Here is a 20,334-nt window from a genome sequence, read left to right as displayed (position 1 = left end):
TTTTTTGAGACAGGGTTTCTCTGTGTAGCCCTGGCTGTCCTAGAACTCATTCTGTAGACCAGGCTCGCCTTGAACTCAGAAATCTGCCTGTCTCTACCTACCAAGTGCTAGGATTAAAGGTGTGTGCCACCCTCGCCCAGCGACAAAATTATTCTTAACGAAATAAAACAGAAGCATTCATATTACTTTATAATCCTCGTTTCTGCAACTGGTTATGTGACCTTAGCTGGTGTTTATAATTACCTTCCTCTACTGCCCATTCTGTATTTCCTCTACCCTCTGCAAGCACCTTAGAAGGTCTTGTCTCTTTTATTGGAGGAGTGAACCATACCTTCATTCCTAATGGATCTGCGTCCTTTGTCATCCTGCTTGAATTAGGCTGTTGTAATTTTCCATTGATCATAGGACATGGTAATACTAAGAGACGCCCGAAGGGATCTCCTCCACTTCAGACAATCATTTGTACCTCCCATTATGGAGAGGCAATCCAATTTCCCCATGGTAATCTGGATTTGTCACCCCTCTTAACACTGTTAATCCTTTCTTAGCCTGTTGGTTTATGGGTATTAGAAATCCAAAATGACCAGGGGGAAGTCTGAGTTTCCAGTTCAATGGAATGTTTGTTGTGGCTCCTGGTAGGAGCACTCCCCCCTCTGGAACCAAAACTTCTAGGCAGCAGATCCCAGAGTTGTGGGGACAGGAAGCAAAAATTTTCCTAGAGGGTCACTAAGAGTGATAGTGAGTGGAACTATTCCCTTTTCCACCCCTTAATTCCTGGACCCATGGATCCTGGCTATGGGAGAAACTGTACCATATATTGGACGCTGATTCAAAGCATATACTGCCTTCTGAAGAACTCTGCCCCAGCTCTCCATGCTGCTGCCATATAATTGGTGCTGTAACTGTATCTTCAAAAGGCCATTCCATCTTTCTGTCAGACCAGCAGCTTCAGGATGATGGGGAACATAGTAAGACCAGTGAATTCCATGATTGTGGGCCCACTGTCACACTTCTCTGGCTGTGAAGTGAGTTCCTTGGTCGAAATAATACTGTGTGAATACCATGACTATAGATAAGGCATTCAGTGAGTCCGCGGATGGTGGTTTTGGCAGAAGCATTACATTCAGGAAAGGCAAGTCCATAACCAGAATAAGTGTCTACTCCAGTAAGAACAAAACGTCCTTTCCACGGGGGAAGTGGTCTAATGTAGTCAACTTGCCACCAGGTTGCTGGCCGGTCACCTTGAGGAATGGTGCCATATCTGGGTCTCAGTGTTGGTTTCTGCTGTTGGCAGATCTGGCATTCAGCAGCAGCTGTAGCCAGGTTTGCCTTGGTGAGTGGAAGTCCGTGTTGTTAAGCCCAACAAGCATAACCTCCATCTCGATCATGGTCACTTTGTTCATGTGCCCATTTAGCAGTGACAGGGATGGCTGGGGAAAGAGGCTGACTGTCCACAGAATGAGTCATCTTATCCACTTGATTATTGAATTCCTCAGCTGAAGTCACCTTTTGGTGAACACTTAAATGAGACACAAATATCTTCATATCCTTTGACCATTTGTAGAAATTTATCTACATACTTCTTCCCCAGATGTCTTTCTCACCAATTTTCCAACCATGATCTTTCAAAGTCCCTGACTATCCAGCCAGTCCATTGGCTACAGCCTATGAGTCAGTGAACAATCATACAACTGGCCATTTCTTTTTCCAAACAATCTAATACCATGTGTACTGCCCAAAGTTCTGCCCACTGTAAAGATTTTCCTTCACCTGTATCTTTCAGGGTTGTCCTGGAAAGGGGTTGTAAGGCTGCAGCTGTCTACTTCTAGGTGGTGCCTGCATAACGCGCAGAGCCAGCAGTAAACCAGGTCCTAGTCTTCTCTTCTTCAGTCAGCTGATCATAGGGAACACCCCATGAGGCTATAGGTGCATGCTTGGCAGCAAATGGCATTGTAACAGGAGTAGAAACCATAGGCATTCAAGGAACTTCTTCATGTAACATGCTTGTGCCTTCAAGACCTGTTCAGGTCCAATCATGCATATACCACTTCCATTTGATAATAGACTCCTGCTGTGCATGTCCTACTTTACAACTTGGAGGGTCTGATAACACTCAGCTCATGATGGGCAGTTAAGGTCGCATGGTAACTTGGTGTCCTATTGTCAAATGTTCAGTTTCTACTAAGGCCCAATAGCATGCCAAGAGCTTTTTTGTAAAGGGAGAATAGTTGTCTGAAGATGATGGTAGAGCTTTGCTTCAAAATCCCAAAGGTCTCTTCTGTGATTCACTTGCAGGGGCCTGCAAGAGGCTCCATACAGCATCTCTATCTGCCATCAGCACCTCAAGTACCATATCTGCTGGATCATATGGTCCAAGTGGTAGGGCAGCCTGGACCTGTTGAAGAGCCTTCTGTTCCAGGCCCCCACACAAAGCTAGCAGCTTTCTGAGTCACTTGGTTAATGGGCCTGAGTAACACATCCAAGTGAGGAATGTGCGTGTCTCCAGAATCCAAATAGACCCACTAAACGTTATGCTTCTTTCTTGGTGGTGGGAGGGGCCAGGTGCAATAACTTATTCATCTTAGAAGGAATATCTCTGCATGTCTCACATCATTGGACCTAGGGACAGCTCCTCATACCTTTTTTTATTTTGAGATAGGGAGGGCCTCACTCAAGTGCTCAGGCTAGCCTTGAACTCATTCTGTAAGTTGCTCAAGTTAGCTTTGAGCTAACTTTGGTCAGCTAGGCTCTGAACAGGAAATCCTGTCTCAGCCTCCCAAGAACCTGGGATTATAGGCCTGCATCAACAGGCCTAGCTTCAATATTCTTAAATAAACAAATGAAATAATAATTTATCTTCCTTTTCCTTGTAGGGTAAATTCTTACTTGGAAAAATCTACAAGCTATCACAAGCCTTATCGTTTAAAATGTTTCCATTTTTTTTGGTACATGTCTTCTGTAAAAAAACTATGTGTGATAAGAAAGATGTTTACTAATAGATCTAGGGGTTAAAAAAAACTATCATGCTTTGAATATGCTTGGCCCAGAGAGTGGCACTATTTGGAGGTGTGGTCTTGTTGGAGTAGGTGTGTCATTGTGGTCATGGGTTTAAGACCCTCATCCTAGCTGCCTTGAAGTCAGTCTTCCGATAGCAGCCTTCAGATGAAGATGTAGAACTCTCAGTTCTGCCTACACTATGCCTGCCTGGATGCTGCCATGCTCCCATCTTGATGATAATGGACTGAACCTCTGAACCTGTAGGCCAGCCCCAATTAGATGTTGTCCATTATAAGACTTGCCTTGGTCATGGTGTCTGTTCACAGCAGTTAAACTCTAACTAAGACAAAGACTGAGCATTGTATGAGCCCCTCACAGATCCTGCCTTTGTAGCCACTTTTCCTATCTCCATTCTCCTTCCTCAGTCCAGCCCACACTGCGGTTCTATCACATGGACTGCCTTCCTCAGCATCCTCTGAAACTTCTCTTCCAACAGCCTGAACCCCTGGCCCCTCATTCCCTTCCTCACAAGCTCAAGTGCATTTCTCCTTCAAGATTAAGTCACACAGAACATCAGGCTGCCTTCCCCTGACTTCCCCTCCTAAGGTGAGCATCCTGCTTCTGTGGGGCTGGAGCGCTGTCTTATCTCTGGAGTATCTCCTCCTGTTTTACAGTAATTGTTGATGTTTTTACCCTGGTGTTATTAAGGATGAAGATTAACTTTATCTTTGACTCTTTAGGGTTTCAGTTTGCTAAATAAATATTCACGAATTCTTTGAGTTGCTGTGAGGAGAGGTTTTATAAAATCCTAAATACACTTTCTGAACTCTACTACCTGTGATGTTTGCTTTGACAACCAATTTGGAAAGTATCATCTACTTTGATAGTGATAAGGAGTGTCAGGAAGTTCTTGATCTAAACAGTCACAAAGGTAATAAAGGCAGAGTCGCATCTTCTGGGATTCTGTAAGCCTACTCTGTCCACATCAAGCCTCTTCTACAGGAACAGTGCTAAGAACAGAGTGAAAGTTAAGGTGATGGTTAAGGTTAAAGTCTGTGGTGGTGGTTCTATGTGACTAGAGCCCAATAATGAAACATTGACAAAAGACAAAAGCAAGTGTTAGCTGGACTTTGTACAAACCTCTAATCTCAGTACTTGGGAGGCAGGCAGATCTCTGTGAGTTCAAGGCCAACCTGGTCTATATAGTGAGTTCCTGGACCACCAGGGCTACATGGTGAGGAGGAAGGGGGTTGGAGGGAGAATGAGGAAGAGGAGGAGAAGGAAGAAGAGTAGGAAGAGAAGAAGAAGACAGGACAAAGTATTTTTCAGGTTCAGAAAGTGCCTTGTGACTTCATGACTAGCTGGAGATCTGTGGTGTGCAGGTACAGCCATAGCTAGCTGACTCCTATTTGTAATGTAGTGTGGAGTTGTGTGGAGTTAAGGTCATGGTGCCCATAATTGCTGGATCTCAGTTGGCAATATGGGCTATGGATTAGTTTGTTTATGTGATGGCTATTCCTGGAAATTAGTTACAGACTGATGTGGGCTAAATATAGGGAAGAGTGCTCTCAATTTCAATTTATTTGTTTTCTTGTTTGTTTATTTATTTGTTTATTTGGTTTTTCTGACTAGGTTTCTCTGTAACCAACCGTCCTGGCTTTGTAGTCTAGGCTGGACTTGAATTCACGGAGATCTGTCTACCTCTGCCTCGGGCACTTGAGTGCTGGGATTAAAGGCAGGCACCACCACTGCTCTTTTTTTCTAATTGATTTTTTAAAAAAATTTTTCTTATGTGTATGGGTGATTACCTTCATGTACATCTGTGCACAGTGGACATTACATCCCTTGGTGCTAATGAAAGGAAAAATTAAAGCTTTGGACCTGTGCTGACTAAGAAGAAAAGTTATGGGCCTAAGAATCTATCACAAGCTGACCCACATAGGCCTGGGAATGAGCAAGCAAGTTGTTAGATATCATAAGAGCTGGCAGGTCAAGAAGACATAAAACTATAAACATAGAGGAAAACATGTCTAGGCAAATGAGGACATGTCCAAGGCCCAGGCCTGCAAAGACGTGCCTGGCGGACACTAAGTAATAGATCATCTGGTCCTCTCAGATATGGTTTAAGGTCAGATGCTTTGTTGACTCAGATTAACACCAACCTTAGGAATTTTCCACTCTGTTCTGCACGTAATAGTTAATATTTGAACTAGCCAATCATGTATGGCCACACTGATCCCTTTGTTCCCTCAGACCTTTTCCCTATATAAACCCCTAACTTTCAAGTCTCGTGGTCGGCTCCACTATCTCCTGCGTAAGATAGGTGTGGTGCCGAACCAGAGCGCCCCGAAATTAAAAATACCTCTTGTAATTACATTAAGACAGTCTCTCGTGATTCCTTGGGTGCATGTCCTCCCGAGATTTGAGTGGGGGCCTCCCCTCAGGGGTCCTTCACTAACAGTTTTGACTGCTGTGGGCACTGTCACTTCTGTCTCCAGATTTGTGGGTGTGATAATAAAACCACTTCATTTAAGCTGCTTACTGCTCAAAGATTCCTAGGCTAGCTCTCTCATAGCTCAGTATTGGAACTTTATGTCCCAATCCTCTGATCTACCTGATGAAAACTTAGCGATGGCTACCTGTGTGCCAAGGGTCAGTGAAGTACACCAGGCCAAATGGAAATGAATCCAGTCGGATTAAGGTGTTTTCTGTTGTTTGTTTCCTTACTTAAAGATAGGCCTCACTGTGTAGTCTTGGCTGGCTCACGGCTGCCTATGTGGACAGAATGAATTCTCAGTCCTACCCCCCAAGCCCCCGAAGTGCTGAGATAGCAGGCAGATTGTTCTATCAGTTTCAGATTCCTGGTTTCCAGGTTCCTCCCACTGAGGTCAGGGATTTGAATTCATCAGTGAAAGGACTCAGCAAGTAAAAGCACTTGTCACCAAACTTGATGAGCTGAGCTTGTTCTCTGGTCGAACACGTGGTAGAAGGAGAGAACCAACTCCTGCATTTGCCCTGCTTTCTACATTGGAGCCAGAGCATTCTCTCCTCTCCTGCCATCTAGTAAATGCCTGTAAATGAATTAAAAACAAAAGACTGTCTCCATCAGCTAAGCTGGGAAGCTGGAGGGTAGACAAATGTCAGACAGGTCAATAGGTGTCATCCACATTAAGAAGAACCCTGACAAATTATCTAATCATTGTAATCCATCCATGTCAAGAAAATCTTCAGAAAGCTTCTTTCTGAAAAGTTCATCAAAAAAACTCGGTTATGACTTGCATTAGGTCATTGTACACTGGGAAGTTGGGGGGAGTTGCAAAAGGTTTCTGAAGGTTAAAAATCAGAAACTGGCACTAGTTCACCCACTTTGCAAGGACAGCGTTCGTGTGAGGATTCTTGGCTTTGTTTTAAACCTCCCCTCTGAGAATGAACATAAAAATAGCTGCTCAGCCAGGCAGTGGTGGTGCACGCCTTTAATCCCAGCACTTGGGAGGCAGAGGCAGATGGACTTTTGAGTTCGAGGCCAGCCTGGTCTACAGAGTGACTTCCAGGACAGCCAGGGCTATGCAGAGAAACCCTGTATCAAATAAAACTAACCAAACAAACAAGCAAAACAGCAGCTCATCCTGCTCAATTTACTTTGATAAACAACTGTTGAAGTACGCATGGAAACAAGCTACCACGGCTCATTACCAACAGAGAGAGGCTTTAGTAGGGAAGTGGGTGCATCTGGTTAGGCGTAAACATGCGAATGGGACCTTCCTGCCGCTAGGAGGCGATGTGGATGAGTTTCTGTCCAATGATGGGGCTAAGGCCAGTTGAGCCGTACTTTTCCTTAGTCTCTCCACCAAGCCTGTGGATCCTGAATCCTGTTCTACTCTGTGCTTGCACCAAGCCTTGCTTCCTGCGCACCGCTTTTGGGAAGGACTCTCTGGATTTGTCCTTAAGGAGACATCCACACCTTGAGAGGATCACGAATGTAAGGGAGGTTGGCCACCTCGCAGTCACTGCACGACATACCCAGACATCAAATTCTCAGCACAAAGATTTATTACCCAAGAGGGTCAAGCGGGGGTGGCTGGTGGTGTGTGTATGCGCGCGCAAACGTGGCGTCGGCGTCCGAGTCGGCAGCAACAGCAGCAGCATCAAGCAGACAAAGCAAAAGAGCAGGAGTGGGTTTTTAAGAAGAAAAGGAGGGAGACTGTGCTAGAGTGAGCTGGTAAATTCTGATTATATATATATATATATATATATATATATATATATATATATATATATATATATATATGCCAAATAAGGGAATATACCTTGGGGCCTGGCTTTAGGAGTGTAATCCACATCGCCTCCTAGCGGCAGGAAGGTCTCATTTCTCTTATCTACTAGGCGCTTTTGCGTAGTGTTTATGACTAACCAGGTGCACCCACTTCCCCACTAAAGCCCTTCTCTCTGTTGGTTATAACAAGGGCAAAAGGCCAAAGCCTGTCTGCAGTGTTTTGCTATGCTCTGGCCTGTGAGAGCCCCTTCAACCAAACACACGCAGGCCAGAAAAGGAGACTGGAATTTGGACCTCTGAGCTGGTTTTCTCTCTTCTGACTGTTTTGTGGTCTTGTAGGACAGTATAGTTCAAGGTATAGTTCAAGTTTGCTTAAAAATTGGAAGACTTGAATTTTAAATTGAGTTTTTCATTGAATGTCTTGTACGATGTAGTTCTTTGTAGTACAATACTGTCTTCGTTAGTTTTTTCTTTTTCTGATGTGAACAGATACTACGACCAAGTCAACTCACATAAGGACAACATTTAATTGGGGCTGGCCTACAGGTTCAGAGGTTCAGTCCATTATCATCAAGATGGGAACATGGCAGAATCCTGGCAGGCATGGTGCAGGAGGAGCTGAGAGTTCTACACTTCATCTGAAGGCTGCTAGCAGAATACTGGTTTCCAGGCAGCTAGGATGAGGGTCTTATAGCCCACACCCACAGTGACACACCTACTCTAACTGGGCCACATTTTCTAATCTTGCCACTTCCTGGGTTAAGCATATACAAACCATTACAAATATTTAGTGTATTTAATTAATTAAAACAGGATCTTAGGACTGGGCAGTGGTGGCACACTTTTTTAATCCCAGCACTTGGAAGGTAGAGGCAGGTGGATTTCTGAGTTTGAGGCCAGCATGGTCTACAGAGTGAGTTCCAAGACAGCCAGGGATACAGAGAGATAACCCGGTTTCAAAAAACCAAAAACAAACAAAAAACCAACCAAACAAAAAACCCCAGGATCTTAACAGTTTGGATTATACAGCATAAAGAATGTTCAGAGTATGTTTTAAATGTCACAGTGTAAATACTCTGACATTATCTGGCATACACTGTCCCGACTCTCAAAAAGCAACAGGCCAGAAATCTGAAAATTCTGAGAAACATGTTTTTGTTTTCATAGTATATTAGAACTCCACATTCTATCATGGGTGAATACACTGCATAGTGTTATGTCAGTACAGGCTGAGGTCGTCTGAAAGGATGGAGTCTCAAGAAATGCTTCCATTCGATGGGTTTGTAGATAAGCCTACAGGGCATCTTCTTAATTGATGGAGGAGGGCCTGACCCACTGTGGATGGTGCCATCTCTGAGGATGTGGTCCTGGGTTTTACAAGAAAGCAGGCTGAGCAAGCCATAGGAAGCAAGCCAGTAAGCAGCATTCCTCCATGGCTTCTGCATCACCTGCTGTCTCCAAGTCTCTGCCCTATTTGGGTTTCAGTCCTAACTTCCTTTGATGATGAACTATAATGTGGAAATGTAAGCTAAATAAACCCTTCCTTCCCAAGTTTCTTTGGTCATGGTGTTTTATCCCAACTATATAGTAACCCTAAGACAGTGTATAACTAAAAGCAAAGGTTGGAAGAGGAGAAGTGTTCCTGGGTACAAATCCTCAGGTCAATGCCATTGTGTGGGCTGCCCACTTCCACCTTTCTAATAGCCCCTATGTGGCTAGTGCATGGGCGAAGCATTTATGAGTTCATACCCATGGTCTCTTCTGCTTTCAAACACATTGGTAACAGGTATCCTGTTACTGTTATTCCTCAAGTGGTCTTAAAAATCTCTAACAGGTAAACACCTGCTGAAAGGAGACAGAGTGAACTTCCAAAAACCCATCCATCTTTATAGCTCTAAAGCAATACCCTGGATGTTGAGTGACAGCCTGGCATTCCCTTTCCTGTTCCTTATACTCATTAGGACGACTCCTAATGTAATCTCTTACTTTTAAGCGTGAAACTTTGGCCATTGTGAAACTTCAGTGGGAAAGTCCAGATGCCACCCCCTTCCCTGGGGATGAGTCATGGTCAAATGCAGCTTACCCTATGACATTCCTCTCAGGGACTACACTGCATTTTAGAACACTGTTCTGTCCCTAGACGAACCTCTGTATTCACACTGCATGGCCTCGGAGACAGGCTGAGATGGTGTTACCCCTTCATCAAGACAGACATGTTTAACAAATGTGGAAGGAGAAATTACCTCAATTTTCCCAGCCCTCTGCTCCTGACCACTCCCTCCCCAGCCTCCCCTGCACCATGCACAGCCCACCACCTTCCCAGCCTCCCTTGCACCATGCACAGCCCTCCACCTTCCCAGCCTCCCTTGCACCATGCACAGTCCTCCACTCCATCTTCACCTAGTTCTCAGTCCCACCTGCATTCAGTTTAGCAAGAGAGAACGATTTTGATTCTCCTGAAATGTGAACTGACTTCACATGTTATCCTAAAGCCTTGTACTAGTGGAAATCTGTTTCAGGATGCTTCCATTGACTAGATTCATTTTCTTCTCTGTGAAATAAAGACTATGTGGACACAAAACCAAATTCACCATGAATGGCCATGCTAGAACTTTCAGATACAGAAGGAAAAGCTGAATAGTTGCTCTATCAAACAGCCGGGGAAGCTTGCATTCAGGTTTCATGCTTAGGGGAACAGGCATTCTGGTTTTAACATTTTTCTATTTCAGTTATTTATTTGGAGAAATATGCAATACAGCCCCATGACTGTATATCCTGGAGCTGACTACACAGACAAGGATGGCCTTGAATATCCCAGTTCTGTATGCCAGTAAACTCATATATATATATATATATATATATATATATATATATATATATATACACATATAATACAGTGATTTGTGCTCCACTCTCAAACTGGTAATAGAGCCAATTAAAACCTTTTTCTCTTTTAAATTTATTTTTGATACAGGGTTTCACTATGCAGCTCTGGCTGACCTGGACTTCACCATAAAGACTAGACTGGCTTCAAACTCACAGAAATCCACCTGCCCCTGCCTCTCATTGTGCCATTGCCATCCCAGTGTTGAGATGAAAGGCATGTGCCTCCATGCCAGACCCAATTAGATTTATTTATTTATTTATTTATTTATTATTCATTCATTCATTCATTCATGGATAGGGTCTCACTGTGAAGCTAGGCTGATCTCAAATTTCAGATTCTCATGCCCCAGCTAGTTCTGGGAATGCAAATCTGGGTGCTGGATTAGGGGAAGTTTATGAGGGAGGCCAGTCTCTTTTCTTGGTCTCCTCAATAAAATAATTTAGAGAGAGACTTGGGAATCCAGCAAGCAAAGGTGTTCATTTAAAAAGCTCAAGTGCATGCTGGTTGGCAGAAGGGCAAGCTCAAGCGGGTACTGAAAATTCAAAACACCTAGAACTGACAGATTTAGGTCTGGTGTAGTAACAACCACAAAGACCACCAGCATTTCTAAACACTAGCCACAAAGTGCCTGAAAAATAATTTATAATAGCTACAAAATAGAAATAATACATTTATCCAGCAGGTTGAAAACTATAAAGCATTTAAAAAAGATATGAAAACAATGAAAGAAATAATAGCGCTTCAACAAAAACAAAACAAAAAGACTCCAAATCCACAAAACTAGAGTTGTCATACATCTGACTCAAAATATATCCTACAAAGTTATAGTAACCCAAACACTATGGTACTGACATCATATGTAGACCAATGAAACAGAATAGATCTATGAATAGATAGTCAATTCATTCTTCAAACACAGCCAGGATGTGTGTGTGTGTGTGTGTGTGTGTGTGTGTGTGTGTGCACACGCGCGCGCTTCTACGATTGACTCATGCTTCCAATCCTAGTATCAGGAGACGGAGGCAAGAGGAATGACCAAGCTTGGGCTATTCAGTGAGTTCTAGGCCAGACTATAGTATAGGGTGAAACTTTCTAAAAACAAAACAACAAAATCTAAGTGAGAACAAAAATGGGAGGGCATTTTAGGGCATCCCCAAAATTATTTAAATCAAACTAACTTTTTATAACTACTTAAATCAGGAATTCCATAAAATCATTAATTCATCTAAACAGTGTTATCTCAAAGAACGTTCATCTTCGTGTTGATCTTCAAGAAACTTGCCCAACAGAGTGGGAGGGCACATCAGGAAAAGAATATGCTATTCAATACATCATATTGGGATCTGGATATCTGCATACAGAAAAATGAAACTGAGTACATCTCACACAGCAGAAGGGGAATACCAAATATATTAAAGATTCAAATATAAAACTTGAACACATAAAACTTCCAGAAGGCACAAGGGCACGGCACCATTGTACAAGTATGGCTGTGGTTTTGGATGCATTTTTAAAGCACATGCTACCAATGCAAAGACAGAAACCACAGCTCCTTACCCAGAACCACACACTTCTGCACAGTGAAGGGTACAAGCAACAGAGCCCCAGGCCGTGTACAGAGTGGGAGAAAGCATGGAAAACCACACTTCACATAGGAGTTGATGCCCAAATACACACAAAGCACCACTGCTAGAAAACAAGTAGCCTGACATAATGGAGAGACAGAAAAAAAAAAAAAGCAGGTTAGGAGTTTTTCAAGGAAGACAAAGAATATCTATGAAAATATGCCCAACTCATATGTGACTAGGAAAATGAGACTCAAAGCCAAGTGAGTATACCTCAGTCCTGTCCATCCTCAAATGTAGAAAAGAGCCGGTGAGGTGTGGAAAAATGAAGATGCTCGCACAGTTTTGGTGATTTAAAATATTACAGCCATTAGAGGTACTAGTATGACAATTCCTTGAGAAATTTAGCAATAGAGAACATTGCCAGTCATGGGCTCATGTCTACTCTGTTCATGGTAATGAATTCTTGTCTTCTGAGACACTCAAGATTATTGTCTTCACATTCAAGATTATTTATAATAACCAAGGTACAAAATCAAGCTACTGTCCATCAATGGACAGATGAAAATACAGCAGACACACATGGGACATTAATGCTACTCAGCTCTTTATAAAGAGACTCTGTCACTTACAACCACTAGAATGAAGAAGTGGAGAACATGGAGTTGAGTGTGGTAAACCAGCCACAGAGAGACAAACTCACTGACAGTGTGCGATCTCTCTGCTCAGTCAGCAGTACAAGGGCTGCGAATGGAGTTGGACAACTACCTTGGTTATTTTGATTTAGTTAGCGCATAATACAAGTAAATACAACAAATGCTAACCCCAAGCCAATTACTAGGCATCTTTTGAATGCATGTCCTGGAACAAGGAAATCCTATTAACTGTGAGTGTTTCCGTAGTGTAGTGGTCATCACGCTCGCCTAACACGCGAGAGGTCCCCGGTTCGAAACCGGGTGGAAACATGGTTGCTTTTCTCACTTCCTCCTGTGTTTTTGGACTCTCAGTTCACTCCCTACACTTTTGAGCAATTAGAAGACATCCGTTTCGACCCTATGTTTTTAGATTTGACTGGTATGTTTTCCTGGACCCTAGCCATAGCAAGTATCTTGTGTAAGGTCCACTGGAGACACTTCACATAAAAGAAAGAACTAAAAGACCCTCCCTTATCTTGGGGGATTAGCTCAAATGGTAGAGCGCTTGCTTAGCATGCGAGAGGTAGTGGGATCGATGCCCACATCCTCCAACTATTATGTTATCTTCCGCACCACGTTTCCTCCAACGGCCTGATGCTCCCACAGTTTGACACGGACTTAATTCCACATGTTCCACCTTCCTCTCACACTCTAAGCATAAACTTTAGTGCGCCTACAGTTTATCAAATCATTTAGCAAACGCTTCTGAGCGTCTCGATTTGATCCTTTACTCGACAGTCACTGGGTCAAACAGGTTTAGGCTTTTCTTCTTAAACTACGCCGTGCTGTATGTATTGTATGCATGCATGTATTGGAGGGTTTTTCTGATCCTCACGGGAGCTACTCACAGCCCTGTACTGCCTACAGCATCGCATGGACCATCTTCATTCGGCCTGAGTGGGATGTGGCACCCTCCGAAAGAGTCTCAATTTTCCATGTCTAAGCGCTGTAAAAAACAAACACAAATACAAAAACAAACAAACAACAACCCCTGAGAATCTTTCCTTAACAGGTTGATGTGACTATTTGAGCCACTTGCCTGGGTTGTCTCAAAAGCTCTCCAGTGTCTACAACGTTCTCCTCGAGGTGTCTCCACGTGATCAGGCTCTCGCAACCTCCTGCCTGCCCTCTGTGTGTTTTACTCGCAGGCATCTCAATGCGGGAATCTCTACACCCGCGCTTTTTTCCTTCGCAGAGCTCTCCCCTCCGCCGCACCGCCTGAGGAACATTTTTTTGTTGTTGTTGTTTCTTCCCTCTGCTAGGATCTCGCCTCTTTTTTTCCCGTGATTGTTATCTGTGGTTTGTGTTCATTCCTTGTGGTTCTTTACATTAGTGTGGATCTATAACCTCTGCATCACTTTTATCTCTGGCTTGCTTTGTAGAATTAGAAGTTAAAATAAGCCTGTGTCTTGTGTTTCCGTAGTGTAGCGGTTATCACGCTCGCCTCACACGCGAGAGGTCCTCGGTTCGAAACCGAGCGGAAACATTGTTGTTTTATGTTCCCAATCACAGGAGAAAGTTTACAAAAATCCAGCGATTTGTGCACCTGCTCGAAACTCCAGCAGAAGACTCGTCCTAGTTAGTAGTGCCTCACAGCTGAGGACCAAGTTGAGGCCCTGGAACAGGGGACCAAGGGAAGTGATCTTTAGGCTACACCTGGGTGAGAATGAGAATAAATGAATGAATGTTGAAGCTGGGGGGGAGGGGGAAAGGGGCAGTGCGGGGCTGGGGGCGCACCCCTAGTTCAGGTTCAGAGACAGAATCTGCAGATTTACCTCGTCACTTGGTTCTTCAAGGTGAGGATTCTTCCAACCTATTCAAGTAAGAAAACAGTAGTGTCGGTACACACGGCTCATTTACAGGCTTCTCTGCTCGCTCAAGTGCTGGAACACACATAGCCTAGTGGGGGAAAGGGGTCTGTCTGCTGCCTCTGGGTCTAGAGCTGAACAACCTATTTGCTCACTTGCCTCCAGAAGCTGTTTATAAAGGCAAGAACATACCCAGCTGCTCTTTCTCTGAGGAGAATTTCCTTCTATAGCCTGGCCTGAATGCCAACTTGGTCTGGAAACACCTAGCAGAGTTCCGGAGGGATAGAGCCCAGCTCTGGGATAGGAGACTATAACCAGGAGCCCAGTCTAAATTCAAGGCTGTGGAGGTCGGGAGATTCGATATTTGGAGTGTTAACGGATGAGTTACTGTGCAGACCAGGCAGAGACGGGAGTTGGGGCACAGGAAGAGCTCATTATTTGATACTCATCCTCTGCTTCCCAGTCCAGGACTTGTCACTTCCCAACTCTGAGACCCTGTGAAAAACACTCAATCTACCTGAGGCTCTGTTGCATCTGGAAAGGATGAGACGTAACTAAGTTCTTTCGTGTTGTTGGATGCCAGGCAGGAAGAGCTGCAGTGGGCAAGTGAACTTCCTAGAGACGGCCCACCCTTTTCCTCAGCTGCGATGGAGATGAGATGGAGACGCACCACCTCAGCGGCTTCATCCCAGTATTCCTTCTTGCTACTGCTGTGCCTTCTCATGTTTGTCATTGCTATGTACCTCATATACCTGGCATGGTGTGAATGGGCATGGGAAGATCCCGACTGCCTATAGTCTGGTGTGATTACTTTCTGGCTAAGATAGCCCACTCTGTTGGGCAAGTTTCTTGAAGATCAACACGAAGATGAACGTTCTTTGAGATAACACTGTTTAGATGAATTAATGATTTTATGGAATTCCTGATTTAAGTAGTTATAAAAAGTTAATTTGATTTAAATAATTTTAGGGAGTTATGATAGTTTTTAGAAAGCTTAAAGTTAGAATCAAGAATAGAATGTGTCCCTTCCTCACAGAATAACAAGAGCTGCATAGGTTAGAAATAGTACAGTGAGCTTTCATGCATTTCAAGCATGCAATTGTAGTAGCAAGAAAATAGGCTTGGGACAAATTAATGATCAAAGAAAACATTCATTCTAGATTGGGTCTCAGTTCCTTGATCTTGTGATCTAGGGATGTGATCATAGGTTTCAGCATACACCATGAAAAGAGGGTTATGAACAAAGAGAAGGTAATTTCATTGCGAATGAAAGAACAGCACAGATGATTAGCCAGTTTAGCTGAAAGAGACTTCAAAACGAAGATGCAAGGCAGACAATGATCTGTTTCTTGGTAAGTACAAATTGCCATCAGCTAAGCATAGGAAAGAATTGCTACAGTAGACTGGCTTGCTTAAACTTTGTCAATCTATGACAAAAGGATTATTGGGGCTGGAGAGATGGCTCGGCGGTTATGAGCACTGCCTGCTCTTCCAGAGGTCCTGAGTTCAATTTCCAGCAACCACGTGATTGCTCACAACCATCTGTAATGGGGTCTGATGGCCTCTTCTGGCCTGCAGGTGTATATGCAGATAAAATACTCATACATTAAAAAACCAAAACCAAAACCAAAAAACAAAAACTATTGCTTTGGGGTTATGATGAACTTGTGGAGAGAAATACAGAAAAAGCTAGGTGTGAGTTTCAAAAGAAGAATACATAATCAGTAATCCTTCCTCCTGTGAAATGATCTTAGTCTGTTTCTGAATAATGTTCTCATGGTGGTTGTTTTTAGAGGTGATTTTCCTCTTACATAGAAAACTTTTTAGCGGGGCGGTGGTGGCACACGCCTTTAATCCCAGCACTTGGGAGGCAGAGGCAGGCGGATTTCTGAGTTCGAGGCCAGCTGGGTCTACAGAGTGAGTGTTCCAGGACAGCCAGGGCTACACAGAGAAACCCTGTCTGGAAAAAAGGGAAAAAAAAAAAGGAAAAAAAGAAGTTTTGCTCCCTCAGAAGAAGTCTGCTGAATGACTAATCCTCAACTCCACACTCAGCCTTCCTTGGTTTACCATGTGGTGTTGAAGTTGGCCTTCGAGACTTTTGCTGTCAAAATTCAACTGGACTACATGGAATAAACTCAAGCAATCTTTAAGAGTATTTAAGGGCATATGGAACTAAAAACCACAGGATATTGTATTGTAAGAAGAATGTCTTCACTTGTATAGTGTATTAGTTATGGTCTTCTAGAGTAACAGAACTTATAAAATTAATATCTCTATATAAAGAGGGAATTTATTAGAATAACTTACAGGCTATGGTCCAGTTATTCCAACCACAGGTACCTGTGAATGGAAGGTCCAACAATCCAGTAGTTGAATCCACAAGGGTGGATGTCTCAGCTGGTCTTCAGTGTATGTCAGAATCCCTGATAAGTAGGCTCTGGTGCCACTAAAGAAATGTGCTTGCTAGCAAAGCAGAGCAAGCAAGCAAAGAGAAAAAAAATTCCCTCTTCCATCTCTTTTATATAGGCCACAAGCAGAAGGTGAGGCTGAGATTAGAGATTGGTCTTCCCGTATAAGAAGATCTGGTCTAAAGATCAGATCTTTAGATCTTGTGGGTCTTCCCATCACAAAGATTCAGATCAGAAGTCCAATTCAAGTGATATAACTAAACTGAAGTCCCTCATGGGTTTGCCAACCATTTTTGGGCTTCATTTAATTCCAGACATAACAAAGCTGACAGCCAAGACTAGCCATCACATGTAGACACTAAATGGAAGCGGAGGCTACAACAGAATAGTATGTACAGAATGAAATACCATCAAGAGAATGAGCTTAAGGGCTATTTACTTTCTCATTCACTCATTCAGCCAATGAACAGAGAATCTGTAATTTTGAACAGAGAAGTGCAGGAAGGAAGGACTCCTGAGGGAAGAGAGAGCCAGAGGAGTGAAGCATGAGGTAAGGGAGGGGCACCAGGCAGTTGTAAGTGAACCTGCTCCCTCAGCTCAGAGAGTCTGGTTTAGATGAATCCCAGGGGATTCTGATGCAGCAAGAGCTGCTAGGGTGCAAAATCCAAGAGATGCTTTGTTCTTTAAAGCTGCAGGTGGGTACAGGGTGCTTGAAGACTAAGACTCAACGGGTGTCAAGTGAAGTTGCTGATGGGAAAGGCTTTTTCAGGGCAGCTGCAAGTCTGTCAGTCTCTTACCAGAAAGCCCTGAAGTCCAGCCTCAGAGAGGGCAAGGAGACCTTCTTTTCCACCCAGGGTCTATTAGCTGCTTGTGTAGCAGCCTGACAGTGGGTGACATATCCATTGACAGGATAAATGTCTCTCCTTTTCAAAATCACCTCAACTTTTCTATGTTCAATGACAAAAGCATTCTCTTCAGAAATATGGCTTAACCATCAGATTATGGGAAGTAACCGATAGTCCTAGAAATAGCCTGTGATGTTTGGAGGTTTCCATGGGGCCTCTTAGGCCAATGTCTCAATGAGATGTAGCCCATCTCCAGCTCTGGAGGGTTTACTTGATGTGGTTAGATGCCTAGTTATGGGCGCTGTCTCTCTTATTATTGGTGATTCCATTTAGAGTCCTTTCATATATGTATATTTATAGAAAGTTTCTATAGTAGTATGTTTCCCTAAGGTTGTTCGAATGGCCTTTACTCTTAGTTGTCCCTCCCTGTATTCCCTAACTACTTATTTAATCCTTATTTTCTATTCTATTTTCCTCTTTGTCCCTCTATAACACTATATTCTATTTACCCTTCCTTGGGAGATCTCCTTTGACCTATTCCTTTACTAGCTACCTAACCTCTGTAATTATTCAGATTGTAATACACCAGTTAGCTGCAAATTTCATAATATAATTTATCTTAACAGCTGGATAATATTCCACATCTTCATTATTCATTCATCGGCTAATAGACATCTAGGCTGTTTCTAATTTCTGAATATTATGAACAAAGTAGTAATGAACATGAATGAGCTAGTATCTCTGTAGTGAGTTAGTCCTTTGGACATGCTCCAAAGTGGTATGGCTGGATCTTATGAGTTTCTTCATTTGTTTGAGACATGGTCTCTCTGCATAGCCATAGCTATCCTGTAACTCACAATGTAGACCACCAGACTGACCTCAAACTCACAGAGATTGTCCTGCTTTCTGCCTTTCAAGTGCTGGGATTAAAGGCATGCACCACCATGCCCAGCATTAACTTGATTTTGAGGTAGATCTATTCCTAGCTTCCCAAGGAACCTCCACAACAATTTCCACAGTGGCTGCACAAGTTTGGACTCCACTAACCCAGAGTAGTATTCCCCTTCCCCCACAGCCTCACCAGTATGTGCTGTCATTTGCTTTATTGATCTCAGCTATTCTGACTGAGGTAAAATGAAATTCCAAAGTAGTTTTAATTTGCATTTCCCTGGTAGCTAAAGTTGTTGAGCATTTCTTTGTTTCTCAGCCATTTGTATTTCATCTTTCGAGAACTCTTTGCTTAGTACTGTAGCTATTTTTAATTTTGTTATTCTCTTGATCCTCAGGATTTTTTTTAGAACTTTATGTATACTAGATATTAACCCTCTATTAAATGTATATTTTGCAAAGAACTATCTGCATCATATAATATTGCTGTTTTGCCAAATGACAGTACAGAGGATTTAACTTCACAAGGTTCCGTTTTATTAATCTTACTGCCTGTGCATCAGTATCCTGTTCAGAAAGTTCTTTCTCAAGCCAATGAATTCAAGCCAATTCCCTTTTTGTCTTCTATCAGATTTGAGGTATCTGGTTTTGTGTTGACATCCTTTGTCCACTGGGAGTTGAGTTTTGTGCAGGGTGACAGATGAAGATCTCTTTTTATTCTTGTGTATGCAGCTTTTGAGTTTGACCAGCGCCATTTGTTGGAGATGCTGTCGTTTCTCCATTTTGTGTTTTTTGCTTCTTTGTCAACAATCAGTTGTCCATAGGTGTGTGAATTTATGTGCAAGTCTTCATTCAATTCTATTGATCAACACTTTATTTTCATTCAATTTAAAAAGGATTTAGTTTCTTGATTTCTGTCTCGACTCATTTTTCATTCAGTAGTGAGTTATTCGGTTTTCATGAGTTTGGATACTTTCTGTTGCTATTGATATCCAGCTTTAATCCATGGTAGTCAGATAAGAGGCAGAACATTATTTCAATTTTCCTATATCTGTTGTGACTTGCTTTGTGTCCTCGTTCGTATGTGGCTAGTTTTGGAATAAAGCCCCATGAGAGGCTGAAAAGAAAGTATGTTTTTTAGTGCTTGGTTGGAATGTTCTATAGATGTCTGCTAGGTCCATTTGACTTATGATGTTATTTAGATGCAGTATTTCTGTGTTTAGTTTTTGTCTGGGCGACCTGCCTATTAAGGAAAGTAGGGGATAGAAGCCGCCCACTATCACTGAGGGTTATAAATATGTGTTTTTAGCTGTAGTAGCATTTTTTAAATGAACTTGGGTGTCCTTGTGTTTAGTGCATAATTGTCTAAACTGCAATATTTTCTTAGTGGATTTTTCTTTTAAAAAATATGGATTAACTGGGTGGTAGTGGTGCATGCCTTTAATCCCAGCACTCGGGAGGCAGAGGCAGGCAGATTTCTGAGTTCGAGGCCAGCCTGGTCTACAGAGTGAGTTCCAAGACAGCCAAGACTACATAGAGAAACCCTGTCTTGAGAAAAAAAAAAGCACGGATTAGTGGATTTTTTAAAAAAGAGTATGTAGTATGCTTCCCTATCTCTTTGGGTCAGTTTTAATTAGAAGTCTGTTTTCTCTGATATTAAAATAACTGTACCTGTTTGCTTCTTGGGACCAGTTGCGTGGAATACCTTTTTCCATCATTTCACCATGAGATGTTGTCTATCCTTGATGAGGAGGTTTATTTCTTACATTCGGTAGAAAGATGGATTCTGTTTTCTAATCTGTTAGACTGTTCTCAATGATTTCTGTTGTTTATTGTGGTAGTGTGGGGTTTTCCCCTCTTATTTGATTTACTGATCTGAGATTAGTTTTTTCCTATATCTTTTGGATGTGGCTAATCTCATTAGACTGGATTGGTAGATAAAAAATACTTAATTTTGGGGGGGGGGGG

At 42.7% G+C, this 20,334-nt stretch overlaps 3 non-coding genes across 3 annotated transcripts; all 3 read left to right on the top strand.

Annotated features, from left to right (window-relative positions):
• Positions 1-12,614: 12,614 nt before the first annotated feature.
• Positions 12,615-12,687, top strand: Trnav-aac. The gene has a single exon. It is a non-coding gene; the product is annotated as a tRNA-Val (tRNA).
• A 208-nt stretch (positions 12,688-12,895) lies between these two features.
• On the top strand, positions 12,896-12,968 carry Trnaa-agc. The gene has a single exon. It is a non-coding gene; the product is annotated as a tRNA-Ala (tRNA).
• Positions 12,969-13,830: 862 nt separating this feature from the next.
• Positions 13,831-13,903, top strand: Trnav-cac. The gene has a single exon. It is a non-coding gene; the product is annotated as a tRNA-Val (tRNA).
• The last annotated feature ends 6,431 nt before the right edge of the window (positions 13,904-20,334 follow it).

The sequence above is a fragment of the Mastomys coucha genome, unplaced genomic scaffold, assembly GCF_008632895.1.
Source record: "Mastomys coucha isolate ucsf_1 unplaced genomic scaffold, UCSF_Mcou_1 pScaffold7, whole genome shotgun sequence".
Lineage (NCBI taxonomy): Eukaryota > Metazoa > Chordata > Mammalia > Rodentia > Muridae > Mastomys > Mastomys coucha.
This window is presented reverse-complemented; position numbering and strand designations above follow the sequence as displayed.